At 42.3% G+C, this 20470-nt stretch overlaps 1 protein-coding gene across 8 annotated transcripts in view; it reads left to right on the top strand.

Moving 5' to 3' along the window:
• SCML2 (sex comb on midleg like 2 (Drosophila)) overlaps nucleotides 16362–20470 on the top strand; it is a 69488-nt gene continuing 65379 nt past the window's right edge. For 2 of the 8 annotated variants that reach the window (XM_021409537.1, XM_021409546.1), the window contains exon 1: nucleotides 16362–16605. The gene's annotated coding sequence lies outside the window, so the exon portion shown is untranslated. Of the gene's footprint in view, nucleotides 16606–16752; nucleotides 16921–20470 lie in introns of those variants that run through there. The other 6 variants (XM_021409478.1, XM_021409514.1, XM_021409504.1 and 3 more) reach the window with 5 other exon arrangements.

The raw sequence follows: 20470 nt of genomic DNA on the forward strand, positions 1-20470 counted from the left end.
CTTCGCAGATCATTTAACTTCTAATGGCTTTTTAGCCTAAATCTATCTCTGCTTCTGTCTGAGCTATGTCTCTCTCTCCCTAGCTCTCTGTCTCTCTTTCTCATTATTGGTTCACCTTTAAGCCATTCCAAAGCTATTGGAAAGACAGATTGCAAAGACAGAAGCCTGAATTTTGCTATTATGCTCAACAATTCTGGCAGAAGTCTCTACAAATTCCTATTAAAATAATATGCCTGTAGCTGAAAATCCAGTGAGGGAAAAATGGGCTTTGGGCTGTTAATTAGTTAAATAGTTCTATATAGCACTATCCGAACATGGGAGTCATATTTATAGACTTAGTTGAACAGTAGAAGAACAGTGCTTGGTGCTATATTCTTGGAAGAGCTGAATTTGCGGACAAATATAAATTAAAATGCTGCGCACATACTAAGCACTAGGTACTTTGTGCAATACAACCAAGCAAGGGACCTCTTAGAAAAATACTAGCTATCAGCAAAGGATGTCTAGCAAGTGGAATTTTCTCTTGATTTTCTCATTCCCTTTCCCATCGTTCCTATTCCTGACAGAAACAGATGGACTTTTATTTTCTCACAATTACTATGAACTAACATCTCCTAAATTGGCAGTGAGGAGGTGGAAAGAGGTGAAAAAAAGTAAAAACATGTGAACTCTCTGCAACAGTCTGAACAGGAGAATGTCAAAATAAATCCCATCATACAAAATAGCCGTGACTGTTTCCTATGGATTCTTCTTATATAATGATCCATAAATTCTTCAAATAATGTGTGCATGCTACGCAATAAAACAAAGTGGACCTTCTATTAATGGTCAGAACTCTCAAACTATCATAAGAAAGACCAGTACTGTCATGTTATTTATCTAATCTTGAAGTATGCAAAGTTTTTCAGCTTTGAAATTGGTGTTGAAGCACGATCTATACATTCAAGTCATCGCTTTTTGGCACTACCTACATTTGTGAACAACTGTTTTCAAGGATGAAGCACAGGAGGAGTAAAATTTTATCAAAAGTCTCTGAGGAACCCCTTGAGAGCTCACTGAGAATGGCAGCCACTGCCATCAAAACAGGCTGGTGCTATGGTTTCACAGAAACAAGGCCACATATCCCACTAGTTTGTGGTTTTGTTGATCTACTTTTTTATTCATTTTAATGAAAAAATATTAACAACTAAAATAAGTTTTCTCACTTATATGCATTAACTATACTATATATTTTATGAGGGCTGCTCTGAAAGTATGATGGTGTGAGTGTAGAGAAGGTCAGATCCAACAGTCAGTTTTGTTCCCTAGGAGGATCACAAAGCAGATTCCCTTGTACTGTACCTGATGGGGAATGCATAGATTCTGAGCCAGAGCAGAGATCTCCCTTCCTGATGAAGAGGATGAAGATATCCTCATGGGAGAAGAGCAGCAGAGGAAGGAATTTAGTGTAAGGGAGAGATAACAGAATATTTTGCAAGCAAGCATCCCAGAAAGAACCAAAATTTGGATGAATAGAACAGAAAGATCAAACAGAAGAGAGGACTAGCCGAGGAAATATAAAGTGGCATATGGGTTGATGGATAGAACAAGTGTGAGATTGTTCTCAGATCCATCTCCTACCCCAAGCACATTTCTGGGCCCATGCACCCCAGCACCACCTCCTTGCTGTATCACCACCACTGAGGAAATGGTGTATTGCTACACCAGATAAGCTTGAGGCTCGAGTTGGTGCTTGACCCTACCAGTGGACTGCAGAGTGTGCTGCACTGCAAGAGTGGGCAACTGTAAATCAAAGCGATTTGACTACAGTGAAGTCTGTGCTTCCACAGTAACTCTTGGGTATCAGAGAGTTAACCAAGTGAAGGCATTAGAGTTTCTTTACATGTGTTTTCTCTTCATCTTAGAGGACACCAAAGCAGTAGAAAAAGCACATCATTAGCACCTCGTTAGGGAGTACAGAGATGTACTAATTAGAATAATAGAATCATAGAATAGAATCCTAGAATGGCCTGGGTTGAAAAGGACCTCAAAGATCATCGAGTTTCAACCCCTCTGCCATGGGCAGGGTTGCCAACCACTAGACCAGGCTGCCCAGAGCCACATCCAGCCTGGTCTTTAATGCCTCCAGGGATGGGGTATCAACAGCCTCCTTGGGCAACCTGTTCCAGTGCATCACCACCCTCTGAGTGAAAAACTTCCTCCTAATATTTAACCTAAACCTCCCCTGTCTTAGTTTAAAACCATTCCCCCTTGTCCTATCACTATCCACCCACATAAACAGCCATTCCCCCTCCTGTTTATACGCTCCCTTCAAGTACTGGAAGGCCACTATGAGGTCTCCCTGGAGCCTTCTCTTCTCCAAGCTAAACAAGCCCAGTTCCCTCAACCTTTCTTCCTAGGAGAGGTGCTCCAGCCCTCTGATCATCTTGGACCCGTTCCAAGAGCTCTGCGTCTTTCTTGTGCTGGGGACCCCAGGCGTGGATGCAGTACTCCAGATGGGGCTTCACAAGAGCCGAGTAGAGGGGGACAATCACCTCCCTCTCCCTGCTGGCCACCCCTCTCCTAATGCAGCCCAGAACACAGTTGGCTTTCCGGGCTGCCAGCGCACACTGCTGGCTCATGTCCAGCTTCTCATCCACCAGGACTGCCAAGTCCTCCTCCACAGGGCTGCTCTCGATGAGTTCTTCCCCCAGTTTGTATAAATACCTGGGATTGCCCCGGCCCAAGTGCAGCACCTTGTATTTGGTCTTGTTGAACCTCATCAGGTTCACACAGGCCCACTTCTTCAGCCTGTCCAGGTCCCTCTGGATGGCTTCCCTTCCCTCCAATGTATCGACTGTACCTTCAGCTTGGTGTCATAATTACATGAACAGGCAATCTCTTGCTCATATAGGAGGTGCACAAGAACAAAATGAGTTATATCTAACAGGTAATAGCTGAATATACAAATGGTACATGTTCACGTTATGTATGGATTAAACCTTCCAAAAGTTAGACCTACATACCCATATTCACAGGTTTGAGTACTGCAAATCCTTATCAGTTTTCCCTTAGTTATTCTGTTTGTCCTTCTTTTTGAGGTCTGATTGAAAATAGACTAAGCCCTCCCTTTTCTTTTAAGAAAATTTCAAATTCCAGTCTCTATGAGCAAACCTGTAAATGATTTAAGGTTTGGGTTTTAAAAACTGTAGAGATATGTTAAAGTAACTATTCTCATAACTACATTTTCTATTGCTTGTTTTAGAAGTAATAGAATTTTAAGAGTTTTTCTTCATAAAACTTAAATTCTGGCTCTCAACCCTCTTCTTGATATATTCTGATAACTCACACCAGCTTGAAATTTTCCATGCTTTCAGTGAACTAAAATATTTAAAACAAAGGAAAAGAGAGTGGAAGGGAAGAACATTTCCTATTTAATATCTCATGAGCCACATAGTTCTTGTTCAAGGGTGGGAGAATATTTGGCCAATACTTCTGCCAAAGTTTATTGAAGTCAGCAGAAAGAGCTGTACTGAATAAAGAAAGTTAGGATAGCGAGGTGACTGAACAAGTTTTAAAGTACAAGAAAAGCCTGCAGAACAGAAGCTGGTTGCAGTGCAATATGCAGATACCCGAGCTGGCTTTACAGTCGTCAGTGCAGGAGGCAGCAAATGTAAGAGCACAACAGCATGGGCTAATGTCCCAACAGATTTCTTCCATTCCTTGTATTTAATTCAGTCTCTGATGAAGATGTTTTGAATATTCCAGGTTTCCTAGCAGAGATACTTGCTGTAATTCCACCTGTTGCCTCTTGTTACTGCCTGTAAAACAAGGCTGTACTTCTGAGGCTTCCTCAAGGAAGGGAGAGTGTCACCTTCTCTACAAAATTTCATGACCTTGAGCATGGGGTCCTCAGAAACTATCTTCCCCTCTCCACACAAGAGAGGAGAGGGACAGAGGATGGGATAGTTCTTTCTTTCCATCTTGGCTGCTGCTACAAGTTGGGGAATATGCAGACGACACCAAGCTGGCAGGAAGTGTCGATCTGCCTGGGGGTAGAGAGGCCCTACAGAGAGATCTGGACAGGCTGGATCTCTGGGCTGAAGCCAACGGGATGAGGTTCAACAAGACCAAATGCCGGGTCCTGCACTTTGGCCGCAACAACCCCAGGCAACGCTACAGGCTTGGGACAGAGTGGCTCGAAAGTTGTATGGAGGAAACGGACCTAGGGGTATTAGTCGACGCTCGGCTGAGCATGAGCCAGCAGTGTGCCCAGGCAGCCAAGAAGGCCAATGGCATCCTGGCTTGTATCAGAAATAGTGTTGCCAGTAGGAGCAGGGAAGTCATTCTCCCTCTGTATTCAGCCCTAGTGAGGCCCCACCTCGAGTACTGTGTCCAGTTTTGGGCCCCTCACTGCAAAAAAGACATTGAGGCCTTGGAGCGTGTTCAGAGGAGGGCAACGAAGCTGGTGAGGGGTCTGGAGCACAGGCCTTATGAGGAGCAGCTGAGGGAGCTGGGATTGTTCAGTCTGGAGAAGAGGAGGCTCAGGGGAGACCTCATCGCTCTCTACAACTACCTGAAGGGAGGTTGTAGTGAGCTGGGGGTCAGCCTCTTCTCTCTTGTAACTAGTGACAGGACGAGGGAGAATGGCTTCAAGTTGTGCCAGGGGAGATTTAGGCTGGACATTAGGAAATACTGCTTTTCTGAAAGAGTGGTCAGGCGCTGGTACAGGCTGCCCAGGGAGGTGGTTGAGTCACCGTCCCTGGAGGTGTTCAAGAAACGTTTAGATATAGCGTTGGGAGACATAGTTTAGTGGGGTTGTTGGTGGTAGGTGGATGGTTGGACTAGGTGATCTTGTAGGTCTTTTCCAACCTAGCTCATTCTATGATTCTATGATTCTATAATATTTTAAGCTCAGTTTTGGCATTGTCACAAGAACCAAGATCATGTTGGTCCTCAGGACTGTCCGTGTATTGATCTAAGATCAGGAAATTAATTTGGGTACGATGGACTTTGCAATTGGTTTTGATACTGCTGATCATGACCTGGTATTTCAAAAACTGGAGGTCTCTGTATTCTTGGTAATGCTCTGTACTGATCAAAACTCTCTTTAGAATTGATTATCAGTGCCAGGTGATAAGGATTGTTGCCTCTGGTCCAACATACGTGTTCCTTCCTCTTTGCATCCACACATGAATGATTCTGGCTCTGTCAGTTAGATTTACCTGCAGTGTGAAGCAATAATGACAGAAGTGGTCAGTGATTCCTTCTTGTTACTGAGGAAGCTGCTGAAGGTTACACATCTTAAGCTTAAGCAGAGTTTCCGGGAAGGTGTCTGTGAAGCATGGGATAAGAGATCTTGAGAATACTAAAAATATTCAGCAAGGTATTTTGTGCCAAGCAGACCCTAAAAGTTCTGGGAGAAATGCCAGCGTGATGCTTGTAGATCGTTTCAGAGTCATCTTGTCCTTGACTGCAGGAAAACAGAAGCGTTGTTGAATCAGGCTATATTTCTAAGGGTAACTTCTCTTTGTTTTGTTTTTCTTCACATGGAAGCATGTTTAATACTGCACCAAAAATCTTAAAAGTCAGTTTTGGTCATGCCCTCCTCATGAAAAGCCATTTGTCAGATGAAGTTTTTTAGCTACGCAGTTTGCATAGATCGCACCTTATTTATTTCACAGTTACCTCATACCAGTATCTATCATATGCATACTCAAAGGTTTCTAGGTTTCCACTGTTTTGCTGATTCACTGCATACAACACACTGAGAATGCTAAGTACCCTTACTAACACAGCACAGTTCACATCACTTACATTGCATCCACATTTAGTGGAAGGTCCATCTTCAGTCTGCCTTAGTATATACAGATGAAGAATGTTTGGGCCAAACCATCTATGAAACCTCCTTCCTGAGCACTCGCTCAACAGATTTCTGCACTATTTTGGACTTTTGCACCTGTGCCTAGAGGGAGTGGCTGCTGACAGTTCTGCCCTTTATGCAGAACTGGTCCCTAAAATATAGCTTGTTTGATTCTCACAGTTACTGTTCTTTGCCTAAAAATTCAAAAAGTTACTGCCAGAGTTGTATTATGGTTGTTTGAATTACAATCATTGCTCCTGGTAATTTTGATGAAGTTGGAATGTTTCTAGCATTGTACATTCCTTTTGTTATTACTGCAATTATTATTATTGCAGTGCTAAGGCGCTTTTTTTCTGTTCAGCGTGGCCAACATGGAAATTTTTATTTTATGGCTGCCATTTTTTTTTCTGACATTGTAACAGGAGGACATCTTGCTATTTGACTTCAATGTCTTGCACTGATGGAAGCTTCTGAGGCTCTCTTTCATATCTTTTAATAATCGTAACTACAAATTCAGTGGGGTTCTCATTTCACATTAGCTTCTTGTACTCCAAAAAATTTTGCAATAATGTGGAAAACTAGTCCCAGTCTTCAAAGAAAGTTTGTCCAAAATGAAAGTGTTTAAGATCATTTTTGAAGTTTTTTTTTCTGATTTTTGACCCCTGTGAGAACTGAAATAGCCAAATCAAGTATATGCTAAAATATTAAGTATTTTTATTCTGTAATATAAGTAGAAATATTTTTTTTATGGATTTATTTATACTAAGACTGATGCTAAACCAAATGTGGGTCATCATGATCTGTACATCAAGGCTGATATTACATGGAAATCCTTTAGGTGAAGGTGATTCAAATGCAGTGTAATTGGAGGCCAAGTTACCATAGTCTTGAATGTGAGAGAAAATTGTTTTGGGTTTGATCCTGTTTTCTTCCTGTGGATGTATCTTTGCTGGAATATATGCATCTTTTTGATGAAATTCAGGAGCTGATGTTCAGTGCAATCTCAGTTAACTTTAAAAAAATAAATAAAGATGTGCAAGGCTAGAATGGTGGCTTCCCAAAGGTACAACATGGAAACAGTGCCTTCTTTTGCTTCCCTTCAGTCTGCTTTTTTTTCTTTCTGGAACTGCACCATCTCACAAAAGCATGCAGCCTAGCTAAGTGCACACCTTCCCATTTATTGTATACCTACTGTAGCTTTTTGCAGTAAGGCATTTAATATGCTCCTGCTGTATTATTTCTAGATCATTGCTTCCTTAAACTACTAAAGCACTGAAAACATGCACAGAAGGGTCTTTGATTACTTTAAAGGGAAGTACATGAATTCAAGTATTCATATAACTAAAAGAAGATAAATGCTGTCACTTTTGTGTGCTATCCCTACGCAGTAATCATTTCTCCATATACCTTGGGCATCTTTGGACATCAGTTTATTAAACTTGGCTCAGCCAAGAGTTCTAGGGCACTACTTTGCAAGGCATGTTTTATTGCAGACTTAAAAACAATAGACATGGAAAATAAAGGTTCCTGACTTTGTATATGAAAAAAACCCAAGTTTACAGTCTCCTTGGCAGTGAAAACTTAGAGAATTTATTCTATATTCAAAAGAAATTTCCTGTGATCAGGACTGTGTAGAGACATTTGGATGAGGACAATACAAATGCATAATTATTTTCCCATCCCATGGCCTCAAAACCACTACCCTGGTGCTACAGCTCTCTCTTTGTCATTCAAGGTACCTCCTTTAGGTATCACCATTGTAGCAAAGGAGAAGTCAACCAGATAAATCCCAGCCATTTGCTGACCCATGGTAGGCTCATTCCAGCTGGAAGCATAAAGCATCCTGCAGTGCAGGCTCGTGTTCATGAGAAAAATCCATTATAGTCTATGTGATTTCTATCGGTTAATCTCCTGGTCCACTACCCTTGCGTGTTGGACTTTATATATGTATTTAAAGGGCAGCTTTCAACTAGACGTTATGAATTAAGAGTGTACTCTAACAGCTGCTGCTGTGGTTTGTCTGGTCAGTGCATCACCAAAACTATCTTGTCATGCCTAGAAGAGTAGCATACAACATGAATATAGCAGTGGTGCCACGACATACAGTGGTTCACTGTGAACACAAGCTGAGGCAGAGAAGGAAGTGTGTGGAAACATGCCAATTTCTAAATGGAGGCAAAAGGGTTTCTATTTATCTTCGAATGATTTAGGTGGCCATACACATTCAGGTGTTACCACAGGGCTGATGGCAGTGGTTGAGGGGGAGTGGAGTGTTTTGTGGTATCTTTTGGAAATCCAAATTAATAACATTTTTCATTTTGACAAAGTAGTTGTAAGTAGGACATTAGTAATTTGCTATTTGTTCACAAGAGCAGTCTTGTAAATCAGAAAGCTGATTTTTAGCCTTACAGGGTGAGAAAAAAACATACTCAAACAAAGTCTGTCTGTGCAATGGCATTGCACTATCTAAGCCATCCATGTCTTGTCAGTGTGTTACCACTACTTGTTCTTCACTTGTCACAGTCAGTAGAAAAGATCATTGTCTTGTGCAAATAAAAAGACATTTGAGTACCTCTAAGTACAGCTTTGAAAGAAAAAAAAATATTTGCTTGAGACAAACAACTGTTTTGTGACAGAACGATTTCAGGTAAAAAGAATGTAAAAATCTAAGCAATGTGTCTCTGGTATATAAATAAATGCCCTGTAATTGTCTGCTAAAAGTGGAGGTAATGGTGTTGAAACAATAGGCTCCATTGAAAAATGAAATCCTGTAAAGTGATAAATGTGGAAGGTCAGCCGAACTATTCAAAGGTAAATCATTTTCTTTCCTTAGCTTCTGGCACCTCTAATCTAAGAAAGACAACTTTCAGAAATTAACTCCATGTGTTCCACAGAGGAAGGAAAAGACCTGTAGCAGGTATAGGATCACACCTTCCACTTCATTTAGGAGGAACCCCTTCACTGTGCTGTCTCTTTGGGGGATTAGACAATTCCTAGCACAAAAATGCCCAAGCTGTGCTCAGACATGCTCAGCTCCAGCTAAGATGGTTTCTAGCAGATGGCTGGCAAGACTGATGCGACTGACACATTTCTGACCAGCCTGCTGCCATGGGGCTAATACTTCACATTCCTTACGAGAGGCGGGGGTCCTTTAAACAAATAAGTAAAAATCCTCTCCCATACATAAAGAAATGCTGGACAGGTGGACCCAAATCCCAGCGGGAGCTTGGGATTGGAGAGTGCTGACCAGTAGGCAGTACATTTTACTTCCCAGCCATTCCCAGATCTATCTATAGAGCTCCAATTCTATATATACTTTATGTACTATTCTATATATGCTTTACATATATAAAACATTATTTGCAGTATACACTATATACATATATCTAATACATATATGTCTACGTACTACTGTTGCCAACCCAGGCAGCAGCAGTTTCTTGGTGTAGGGAGTTCTCCACCTCAAACACATCACTCAGTAGAGGTGCTCAGGATCCCCACTGCATATACAAATGCTCTGCTTGTGATGGGAACACCAACTTTTGGTTATTAATAACCTGGTGCAAGTGCAGAGGGTTTTGTTTGAGAAAGGTTTGGCTCAGTCTCTGTGTTTATGGCCTCTTTCACTTGGAAAGCAGAAGAATTCCTCCAATAAAGCTTCATTTGAAACACTATTTTGAGAATAACTTCACACGCAACTGAACAAGACGTAACATGAGAATAAAGACACAGACAACGAAAAGAATAAAGATGAGGCTGTTAATGCCAAGTGTGTCAAGAACTTGTACTCACAAAAAAAAGGACAGCTAGGAAAAAAAAAATTATGTTTGAATAATTCAGAAATTTGATCTCTTATTTTTCATACAACTCATTTTCTTTACTTCGCTAGCTTTTCCTTTAGAAATAGGGCTCTCCCTCGCTGCCTCCTGTACAGATGGGATTTTGCTCATGACAGTTTTTCATCTTCAAGGAACAAGGGAATTTTTGTGCTTTATGAGATCAGAGGTTGATGCAGACCCATGACTTTTCTCTGACAATGATAACCCAAATGATTGTTAAAAAAAGTACAAGCAATTGTTGTAGGCAAATAAAAAGAATTTTCCTTCTTCCCTTTAGCTGCTGTCAGCTTCAAAAGAAAAACCTGGAGGGATGCTCCCTATTTAAAATTATCTCTATTATTATCAGTGTAATATGCTCAGGCCTATTCCTTTGTGACATCCTCCTAACTCTTGATAGCAATGGTATATTGAGGTAAGGGGTTTCAAGAATGATTCTATTTTAACTCCTCAAATTTCCTGCTATTCAAGTTCAGTGCATGGTTCATGTTTAGAATAAAAGCCAACATTAATTTACTTTCTCTGTGTTTCTTTGTTGTTGTTGTTTTTTTTTTTTTTTTTTTTTGGTATTTACATGTTGCTCCTCACTTGTCTCTACATTAAACAGTCCCATGTATATGGTCTTGCCTTGTGTAAAGGTCCATAAAGAATTTCTAATATGTTTCACTACCTGTTTTTCAAATAATTTACTTTGCACTGTTTTGAGATGGAGAGAATAAAACTAACCAGAACGGAGAATATACTCCTGATTTTTATAGTGATTGTATATTGTTAGTGTTGGTTTTGATGCATATTTGATAATGATTCTTTTACGTAGGTATTTCCAAACTGTTATAGAATTTGCCTTAGGGAACACTTAGGGACCATATTTGATCCTTTGTAGGTGAATGTTTTAAGAAAATACCTGAGGCAGAGAAACTTGCTAAGAAGTTTCTGAGAATTATCTCTTTGCTTTGCCTTAGAGTAAATGCACATTATTTTAGCAGTTTAGCCATTTCTTTCAAAACCCTCTAAGTGTAGCCCCAAGGACTTGTCCTTTGCTTCATCCTACTGTTTTCAACACCTCTTCCTTCAACACTTCAATCCTCTTCACTACCTGAGGAAGAACAAAACTCTGTAGGGTTAATCTAACCATTTTTTACTCTTTCTATCCTCCTTCACAACTCAGCTTCACTGTTATTCTCTTAACAAAGAAAATTTACATTATCTGTTTTATAAAAGTAGTTATTTGGTTCCAGGAAAAATCTTGTGAAAATTGAAAGCTAGTTAAAATAGTTAAAATCAGTACTTGATATTCTTCAGCCAGAAAGAAGAAAATTGAAGATAAAGTGATATCTGTACAAGAATAGAGAAGGAAATTACTGTTGTTTTTGTAAGAAATACTTCCACTGCAGTAGTTTCATTTCTTATGTGCTAACAAACTAAACATTTCTTCAAAGTAACTAACAGCAACTTTTTGACACTGGTTGGCTATCGGGAAAAATTTCTTCTCAGAGAGAGCAGTGAGGCAGTGGCCCAGGCTGCCCAGGGAGGTGGTGGAGTCACTGTCCCTGGAGGTGTTCAAGAACCGTGTGGATGTGGCAGTGAGGGACATGGTTAGTGGGGATGGTGTGATGGGATGGTGGTTGGACTAGGTGATCTTACAGTTTTTTTCCAACCTTAGTGATTATGTGATTCTGTGAAAAGAAAAACCCATTTCCTTTAGGTATTACTGATCTGAGGTTGTGTATTACCTATGCTAGCAGTTGCTCTGGGAAAAGCGACTGGCTGTTGGCAGGGAGCTGTGCCTGGCACTGCCACACACACTGCCATGCTGGGCACACGTCTATTTCTGGGAAAGCTGGATGGGTGCAGGATGGGAATAAATAAATGATTGAGACGCTGCAGACATGAAACATCACCTTCCAAGTTCAACACAAGCTATTCTGTTAACAAAGAACAGCCTTTTAGGGAAGCAGAAGGCACTTGTTTTTCTGAGCCACTAGCAAGTTGCCTCTGTCATCACTGCAAAACACGATACTGACAGATCTCTGACTTGATGGCAGTACCACACAGGATGGACCACTTTAGCATCTCAAGTTTCATTGCACTGACATGGCAATAAGTGCTGTTCACACAAAGTGTGGCATTTGTCTTAGAATCTGTGCCTGCAGCAGCATCTCAGAACATATGTGGTCTTGCACATCACACCAAGCTGCATGCGGTTTAAACCAAGCTTTGCTGGTGTTACTAGCAGCTAAATCTTTGGATCTTGATGTACTAATTGAAACACACAGCGATTCAGCACGAATGCCTGCCAGAGAAGCAGTTTGAGGTGTATTCCTACAGAAAGCATTCATAAATCTGAATTTGGGTCAAGTGCATTACTAAAATATTGATTAAAATCATCAAATCATTAAGGTTGGAAAAGACCGGTAACATCATCTTGTCCAACCACCAACCCATCACACCACGCCCACTAACCATGTCCCTCAGTGCCACATCCACACAGTTCTCCAACACTTCCAGGGATGGTTACTCCATCACCTCCCTGGGCAGCCTGTGCCAGTGCCCCACCACTCTTTCTGAGAAGAAATGTTGATGCATAGGGACTGGTAAGTTAGGATGTGTACTGTGACATTTGTGTTTGGCTCCCTAACACAAACCACTGATCTGGAGTACTATTGCCCAGATGTAAAAGTTTTGCTTCTTGGTGCATTGCTTTGTTTCAAACCGTATATTTACATCCATTCAGTAAGATGGCTTCTCCCATTTTATTCATGTGTTTCAGACTGATTAAAAAAAACCTTTGTACAGTGTAATTGTCTTCAGTAAAGGGATGCTATTGCTGCTTTTCCTAGATCCAAACAAACAAACAAACAAACAAAAAAAAAACAACACAGAAACCCCAGTGATGGGTGGATATATTATTTCTCAAAAGATTCATAATGTTTCAATTCAAACACAATGTAATTTCTGTAAAAACATTAAAGAAAGAGAGGGTCAAGGAGTGTATTTAGAACCAGTGAAAAAACCATTTCCATGTACTGAAATTGTTTTACTACAGTTTTTCAGTGTCAATGAGGAAAGATAAACTACTTGAAATACAGAAAATTCTTAGGGAAGAAAAAACAATTTTCTGCCTTGCCCTACATATCATTTATCTCACCAAGAGGCAGCCTGAAGCTCCAGAGGACCTGAGAGATATTAGAAAAAGAGCCCCTCATCACCTTAAATTTTATCTTTTTCAGTACTACTAATCTATTACAGGTTTTTACCGCCAGGATTTTTGGAGTGGGTGTTTTTTGTTTTTTTGTTTGTTTGTTTGTTTTTCTTTCTGCTTGTCAGTGTGTGGGAAGCAAGCACCTGATGTAATCTGTAACCAAAGAAAGCAAATTTGTTTTCCCTTGCTGGAGAAAATTTACTCAGTATCCTTTTGCTGGCAAAAGATTACTTGTAGCTTAAGTCTATCTTATCTGAAATCAGTTCCTACCTTCTTATCCCCCTACAAAGCAAATTCTAATTAATACAGCAAAAGATTTCTAAAAGCATGACAGCCAAGATCTTGTTCTCATTTATTTCTGAAAGCTTTCTGCATCTCAGGAAAGTTATTTTCAGGTTTGTAGCCACGCAAATGAAAATAACACAGCTTCTTTTCTTTCAGTGTAACCAGCTCCCACATGCATATCTAAACACCTAAGCTACACATCTAAACTGCTTTAGAAGGCTTGAATTTTTTTACTTATTATAGTCACAGTGAGTGTTCTTTACACTTGTCATCTGTAATTATTCCTGTTCTTAATCTACCCCATTTAAATATTGTGAAGGAGGTGATGGCATTTCCTACATGCAAGCAGAAAAGAAAAAATGAAAAAAGATGTTATTAAAAGAGTGTGTCATTGTCACACTTGAAAGACTTCTGAAGCAGTTCAGAAAAAGGTAAACTTCACTCCTAGGAAAGAACAAAAAGTTACCATCCTCTCAGAAAAGCTATCAATGATTTATGCTGAATTCACATGACCAGGAGGAGAAGCCAGACCCATTTATGTCTAAATGATGGCTTTCTTTAGTTAGAAAAACTGTGCAACCTTTCAAATATCTGTAATACACCTGTTTACAAAGGGCAACCATCCTGTGACAGCTTGAAGGAGGGAGGACTCAGAAACCACGAAGACAGTTTCCAATGGATAGAATCACAGAATGGCTTGGGTTGGAAGGGACTTCAACCAACATTCAGTTCCCAGCCCCCTGCTGTGGGCAGGGTTGCCAACCAATAAAATTCATCTTCAAAAACTTTGCTTTGGGAAGCACTCTTAAATACTTGTTTTACCTTCGTATCTGTACCTGTAAAACTGTGTGTGCTATATTCCCTTTTACCTCCTCTTCTCTCCATTGTATAGTGTTGGTTTAAGAATCTGCTTGTAGTGCATACTTAATAGTTATCTGTTCATCCAAATTGCTCCTTTCTGTTCTCTTCTGATCTACATAATTTCTGCAGACCATCAGACCACTGCTACCGAGCTTCTCCACAGCTGTGTAGAGACAGCTGCTTTATGTGGAGTCTCTGATTCTGTTTTCACATCCTTTTATGTGGTTTGACATCCTCACTGTGGCACCTTGATATTGTCACCTTGTGTACAGTCTGTGACTCATATAACTACAGACTGTTCTCTCCTCTTTTGCACATAATTGCACTTCTGTTTTTTTTTTTTTCCCCACAGAACACCTAGCATTTCTCCATTTCCTCTGTGTTACCACCCGCCTCAGCCAAGCAGTGCTGAATTGGCACGTTCCTTTTTTCATACCTTTTTTCCAATGTGTGGAAACCCTGCTATCCCCCACCACACCATGCCCACTAATCATGTCCCTCAGTGCCACATCTATTCAGTTCTTGAATACCTCCAGGGAGGGTGACTCCACCACCTCCCTGGGTGGCCTGTGCCACTGCCTCACCACTCTTTCTGAGAAGAAATATTTCCTAATATCCAACCGGAACCTTCCCCGTGCAGCTTGAAGCCATCACCTCTCGTCCTATTGCTTGTTACCTTCACAATTGAGCTGTTGTAGCTTTGTAGAGTTACTTGACCCAGCTTCTCCGTTCTGCTTGCTTCCCTCCTGCCTGCGCTCCTGGAATTGTTCCTGACAGCTAGGCTAATCTTGTACTACACTCCTTATCTTCTTTGTGTGAACAGATAGTTCACTCACACTCTTAATGCAGTTTCTTTGAGTAACGGCCAGCTCTCAAGCATTTTTTCATCTGTTTTAACCTCCTGGGACATCATATTGAATAGTTGTAGGGGTTCATTGGAGTCTACCTTCATGACACATTTTTATTTTGGCGTCATTTCTTCTTTTAAAAATGATGGAATCTCCCTGCAAAAACCTGCAAAATCACACATACATGTATGTATGTATATACATATAAAAATACATATGAATGCATAAATATATGTGTATATATAAAAACACGTATGCACGTATGCATACATACTATATACGTACATAACTCTCTCTATAAAGAATAATAAGAATTTAAATATTTCTTGGCTTTCATGACCAAATAATTCAGTTTAACACCCATAAAGGGAAAAGAAGGATGACAGATGCACCACCAGCAAACAAGCTCATAACACTGCTGGAAAATGGAAGCAGGCAGGACTCCTTACTCCTTTTTCTAATAATCCTGTAGGAAAATTGTTTGCTTTGCATCAACTGCCACTAGTAGGTGAAGGTGTTATGGATCCCTTTAGCTGCCAAATTACAAGAGAGCTTTAAAAGTTTTATTTTGTTCTATTGTTTTTACTGGCAACAGAGGGTGATCTTGAAGACATTTATTCTCATGTCCGTTTATCAGCCAGCGGTGTGCCCAGGTGGCCAAGAAGGCCAGCGGCATCCTGGCTGATATCAGAAATAGCGCAGCCAGCAGGAACAGGGAGGTGATCTCTGTACTCAGGCCTGGTGAGGCAGCACCTCAATTGTTGTGTTCCGTTTTGAGCCACTCACTACAAGAAAGACATTGAGGCTCTGGAGTGTGTCCAGAGAAGCACAACAAAGCTGTGAAGGGTCCGGAGCACAAGTCTTATGGGGAGCAGCTGAGGGAACAGGGATTGTTCAGCCTGGAGAAGAGGAGGCTCAGGGGAGACCTTATCGCTCTCTACAACTGCCTGAAAGGACGTTGTGGTGAGGTGGAGGTCGGCCTCTTCTCCCGTGTTACAGTGATAGGATAAGAGGGAATGGCCTCAAGCTGTGCCAGGGGAGGCTCAGGTTGGATGTTAGGAAAAATTTATTCTCAGAAAGAGTGGTGAGGCAGTGGCACAGGCTGCCCAGGGAGGTGATGGAGTCACCGTCCTGGAGGTGTTCAAGAACTGTGTGGATGTGGCACTGAGGGACGTGGTTAGTGGGCATGGTGTGATGGGATGGTGGTTGGACTAGATGGTCTTAGAGGGCTTTTCCAACCTTAATGATTTTATAGTTGTTATATATTTGCTCATTTCTGTCACACTGTCTAAGCACTAAGCATTAAAATGTATGGTGAAGACTCGTTTTCCTTGTTTCTGAAGAACCCTTGACTTAAGGGCACTACCTTAAGTGCAGTAGCAATGTGCAATGCTTGCAGGACACAAGCACTGGCTGGATGAATTCGACTTCCATACAGAAGGGTTTGATGCTTTATTTGGTATATATTTGGATTTATTTCCTTTCCTTCTTCCCTTTCCCTTTCTCTTCCCTTCCCTTCCCCATTAGTACACCCGGGACCGCAACCACCCACCCGCACCCTCCGGCAGCCAGCTCCCTGCAGGTAGGGGCGAGGCCAGGCGGAAGGGGGGCGGTGGTGCCGGGCCGGCCCGGGGCGGGCATGCGCGGTGTCTCCGCAACATGGCGGCGGCGTGAAGCGGCCGGCGGCGGGAGCCGCTCGAGGGAGGCGGGGGTGCCTCTGCCCCCGGCCCGGTGAGTGGCGGCGGGCAGGGCCGCGGGGCGGGAGCGGCGGGGCGGGGAGCCGAGCGGGAGCCGCCACCTCCGTGTCGCGGTGGCGGCGGCAGGGGTCGGGTGCGGCTGTCCCCGGTGTCCCGGCCTCCGGGGCGGGCGGCGTTTGACAGCGGGGAGTGGGCGGCCGTGGGGGAGCGGCTCCTGGGAAGCGGTCCTCAGTCCGGTGGGAGCCTGAACGCCGGCTGAGCTGCGAGGAACGCGGAGGGGGCGGCCACGAGGACCGGCTGCGGGACTGCCGAGTTACAGTGGTGTCCGAGCGAGATCTTACACAAGCAGGTACTCTTTAAGAGATAGAAGGACTCTTCATGTGTTTTAGCGAATGTTTTAAGTAGCGCTTAAGGCTGAACGGGGTTGCGAGCACCCTGATGTGACTGTAGCTGAGCCTGTTCATTGCAACGGAGTTGGACTAGATGGCCTGCAAGCGTCCCTTGCAGCTCAAAGAACCGTGTCGTGTAGATTTGATGGTCTGACTTGTGAACAACTCTTCAGTGCAAGCTGGGGTGTGATTTTTTTTTTTTTAATCATTAAAAGAATAGCAGCCTTAAAGCTTTGGGTGTTTAAAGCTGTCGTGCTGCATCTTGCTCTTTGGAGGTGGCAGAAAAAAGCAGTGTGTGTGACAGTTGGTGTCGGACCCAGTGGCAGCACCCGTGCAGGTGGCAGGGTGGCAGCAGGAGGACACCCAGCAGCGGCCGTGCTGCAAGACGGCACGTTAATATCAGGTCATAACCAGGAGGTGGGCGTGCTGCCTCTCGCCATCAGCTTGGGGGCACGGTAGTGTCCGAGGGAATTGCTGCTGGCTTTCTCCCTTAGGGCATAATAAAACCTAAGTGCTGCTTCAGGATGATGCCACTTGAATTGATGTGAAAAAGAAAACGAGTTAAAGATGCTTTGGTTGGTACTTTATTTATGGGAAGTTTCACAGTAATGCAAGAAGAAAGTGTATTAAGTTGAAGATGAAATCTAGATGTTTCTAGATTTGTAGGGCTGTTAAGTGTAAGCAGGTTTGGTTCTGAGTATTCAAGTAATGTTCACTGACTTTGAGACATAGCTGACAGGGTTGATGCTCTAGTTCTCTCATTGCTGTGAATAATGCAGTAATGTTTGTGTAGTATCTGCCAGGTTGCTTGGTATTCAATGTTTTATAGGAATGTTCAGGTTCTGCAAAGAAATACATGCATGTCTGACTCCATGTAATACACTCCTTTCTCACCAGTTAGAAGCCATGTAGGTACATAAATGCAGCTCTAATGAGGTCGTTCTTAAAGTTGGGCCTATGGTAAGTATCGATCTTCATGCAGGGAGGATCAAGAAAGAAGCGGTGACAGTCTTCAAGAAGGTATTTCCTCAGACTCTGTGATGCTACTTTGAATGTGCAGGTGCCTGCTTTCTTTCCTTCTGTTGGCAGAGATGCTGCTGTTGCCCTTATGTGTGCAGTACACTGCTCTGGTAAGGCAGAGAGAGGTACTGCTTTCTGGAGTGGCTACTTGAGTTCAGAGGAGGCATCGGAGAGGGTATCCATTACACAACCAAGTGTAATTTGGTTTTCACTAGTGTGAAATCTGCGGTGCTGAGAATGCATTCGTTCCAATATCTGCCTATAAGTTGTATGTATAAAATGCCAACTCTACTTGAGAGAACATGGAAAAGGCTGAAGCAAATGTAGGTAGCAACTTCTGCCCTTTGCACATGGATTTCCTTTTCTCGCAATTTTGTCTTCTTGCTTTCTTAATATTCAAATTGGATTGTAAGCTGCGACTGAGCCGTGTTTAATTCCTTTACTGTTGCAGTCTGTATGTGGTGGAGTGGAAGCTGAAGAAATGGAGTCCTCAGTAATTATTGCTTGATATTAAATGGCATCACTGATGGAAAATGCCCATTGCCATCAGCTGTTCAGGACACTGCAGCTGGCTGTCTTGCTTGTTGGGCTGTCTCAAACAGGGATGGACGAAACACACGGTTCTTCTTGCATGTGTTCTCATAATCCTTGAAAACACTGCAGTGTAATTTCATATTTTCTAAGTGTAACTATAAAACAAATGACAGGTGGGGATGGTGATAGTGCTTCAGCAAGTCTGCGCAAGGGAGGCTGTTGACCAACTCATTGACCTCTGCATCTGCTGCGATTGTGAGGTTCTGTTTGTTCCCATTTGACAGAAGTAGCCTTAGGCATGTGGTCTTAGTGCTGATTGCTTCTTCCAAAGATTAAAATCTTAAATGTAAAGGATGATGCTGTCAGTGTTCTTCAAAATGTAAGACATGCCTCGTTAGTGGCCCAGGACTCTTGAGACTCCTGGCATGTTGGAAGAGCCAGGAAATCCTCTGTAAAGTTGTTGTAAAGGTTTAATAGGGCAGTTTGCAAAAGTAGAGCAACAGAAATGTTAAAGTTATTTGTGCTTGAATGTTACAGGTGTTTTCATTGCATGTCATGGTCTTGGTATTTTTTGCAAATACTTTTAACTTCAATTTGGCTCTATGTAACTTGAAGTCCCAGAATCATAGAATCATAGAATCATAGAATTAGCTAGGTTGGAAAAGACCTACAAGATCACCTAGTCCAACCATCCACCTACCACCAATAACCCCACTAAACTATGTATCTCAACGCTATATCTAAATGTTTCTTGAACACCTCCACTTGAATCCTCTTGAATGTTTGTTAATGTTCCAATACAATTTGATGAATGTTTGTTTTTGTGTGCATGCTGCTGCCTGCCGACTCACCCTTTGCAGGCCATTGCTGTGGAGCAACAAGAGACAGCTCAGTGAGTGACCAGCTCAGCTTGCTCCTTTCACTGACCTAAGCTTGTGTCTTATCTCTGCGGTCTCTTCAGGTTGTTGTCCTGCAAGATGGGCAAGGAACATTGTGCCTGCTGCTGCTAGGTTCTGGTGCTGCAGCCTTGTCCTGTGGCAGCTGCCTGAGGTGTCCCAGCCAGCAGCAGGCATGCTGCCCCATTATTTGCAGCAGGTTTACAAGCAGCAACCAGGGCATGAGCAGTGGTGATGACCCTTGGAGGTGCTCCTATCTCTTCCCTGTTAGTCTTTCTGCTTGGTCAGTGAGGAGATGGCTAGGATGGATGGGGCCCTGGGCAGCCTAATCTAGTGGTTGGCAACCCTACCCATGGCAGGGGATTGGAACTGGGTAGGCTTTAAGGTCCCTTCCAACCCAGGCCATTTTAAGAATGAGTGATTCTAAGAAATAAATCTGGAGGAAAGTCAGGAGCTGCATTTACACTGTTGAGCAAGCAAGGAACTATCTTTACAAGGCTTCTTATCTCTTGTGGATAGGCTTGCTCAGATCCTTTCTCTTGTATGTAGTGGATATGGGACATGGGTACACGCAACAGGATTGTTTGTAGAGGAGAGGACATGCTGTCTCCTATGCTATGGCAGGATTGCTGCCACTGAAAGGGACACCTTTAGTTTCTATGTCATAGAATCAGAGTATCAAATCCAGTATTATCTTAGACTTGAATGAAGAAATGCAGTTCTTCTTCGATATGATAACTTACATGTCTCATATCAGCCCTCTGGGTTCAAAACTGATCCACAGATGACTGCTTAATGGGTAGCATTTGATCGTTTTTGATCCAAATTGGTGCATCACTGAGTGTGTGCTTATTGCAGTTCTTCTGGGTGCTCTCTTCCTGCCTGTCTGAATTATTTGCAGGGCCATTAATATCAAAGTCTTTATCAAGTAACTAAAACTTTTAACAGAACTTCAGTGCGCTTCCACTTGTTCTAGTAGGCCATAGTCTTTCTGCTCCACAGGGAAAATGATGCCTAGATATCTTACGTCCAGACTAATCTCCAAGTACATTTTCTTTGA

This window comes from Numida meleagris, chromosome 1 (genome assembly GCF_002078875.1).
Source record: "Numida meleagris isolate 19003 breed g44 Domestic line chromosome 1, NumMel1.0, whole genome shotgun sequence".
Classification (NCBI taxonomy): domain Eukaryota; kingdom Metazoa; phylum Chordata; class Aves; order Galliformes; family Numididae; genus Numida; species Numida meleagris.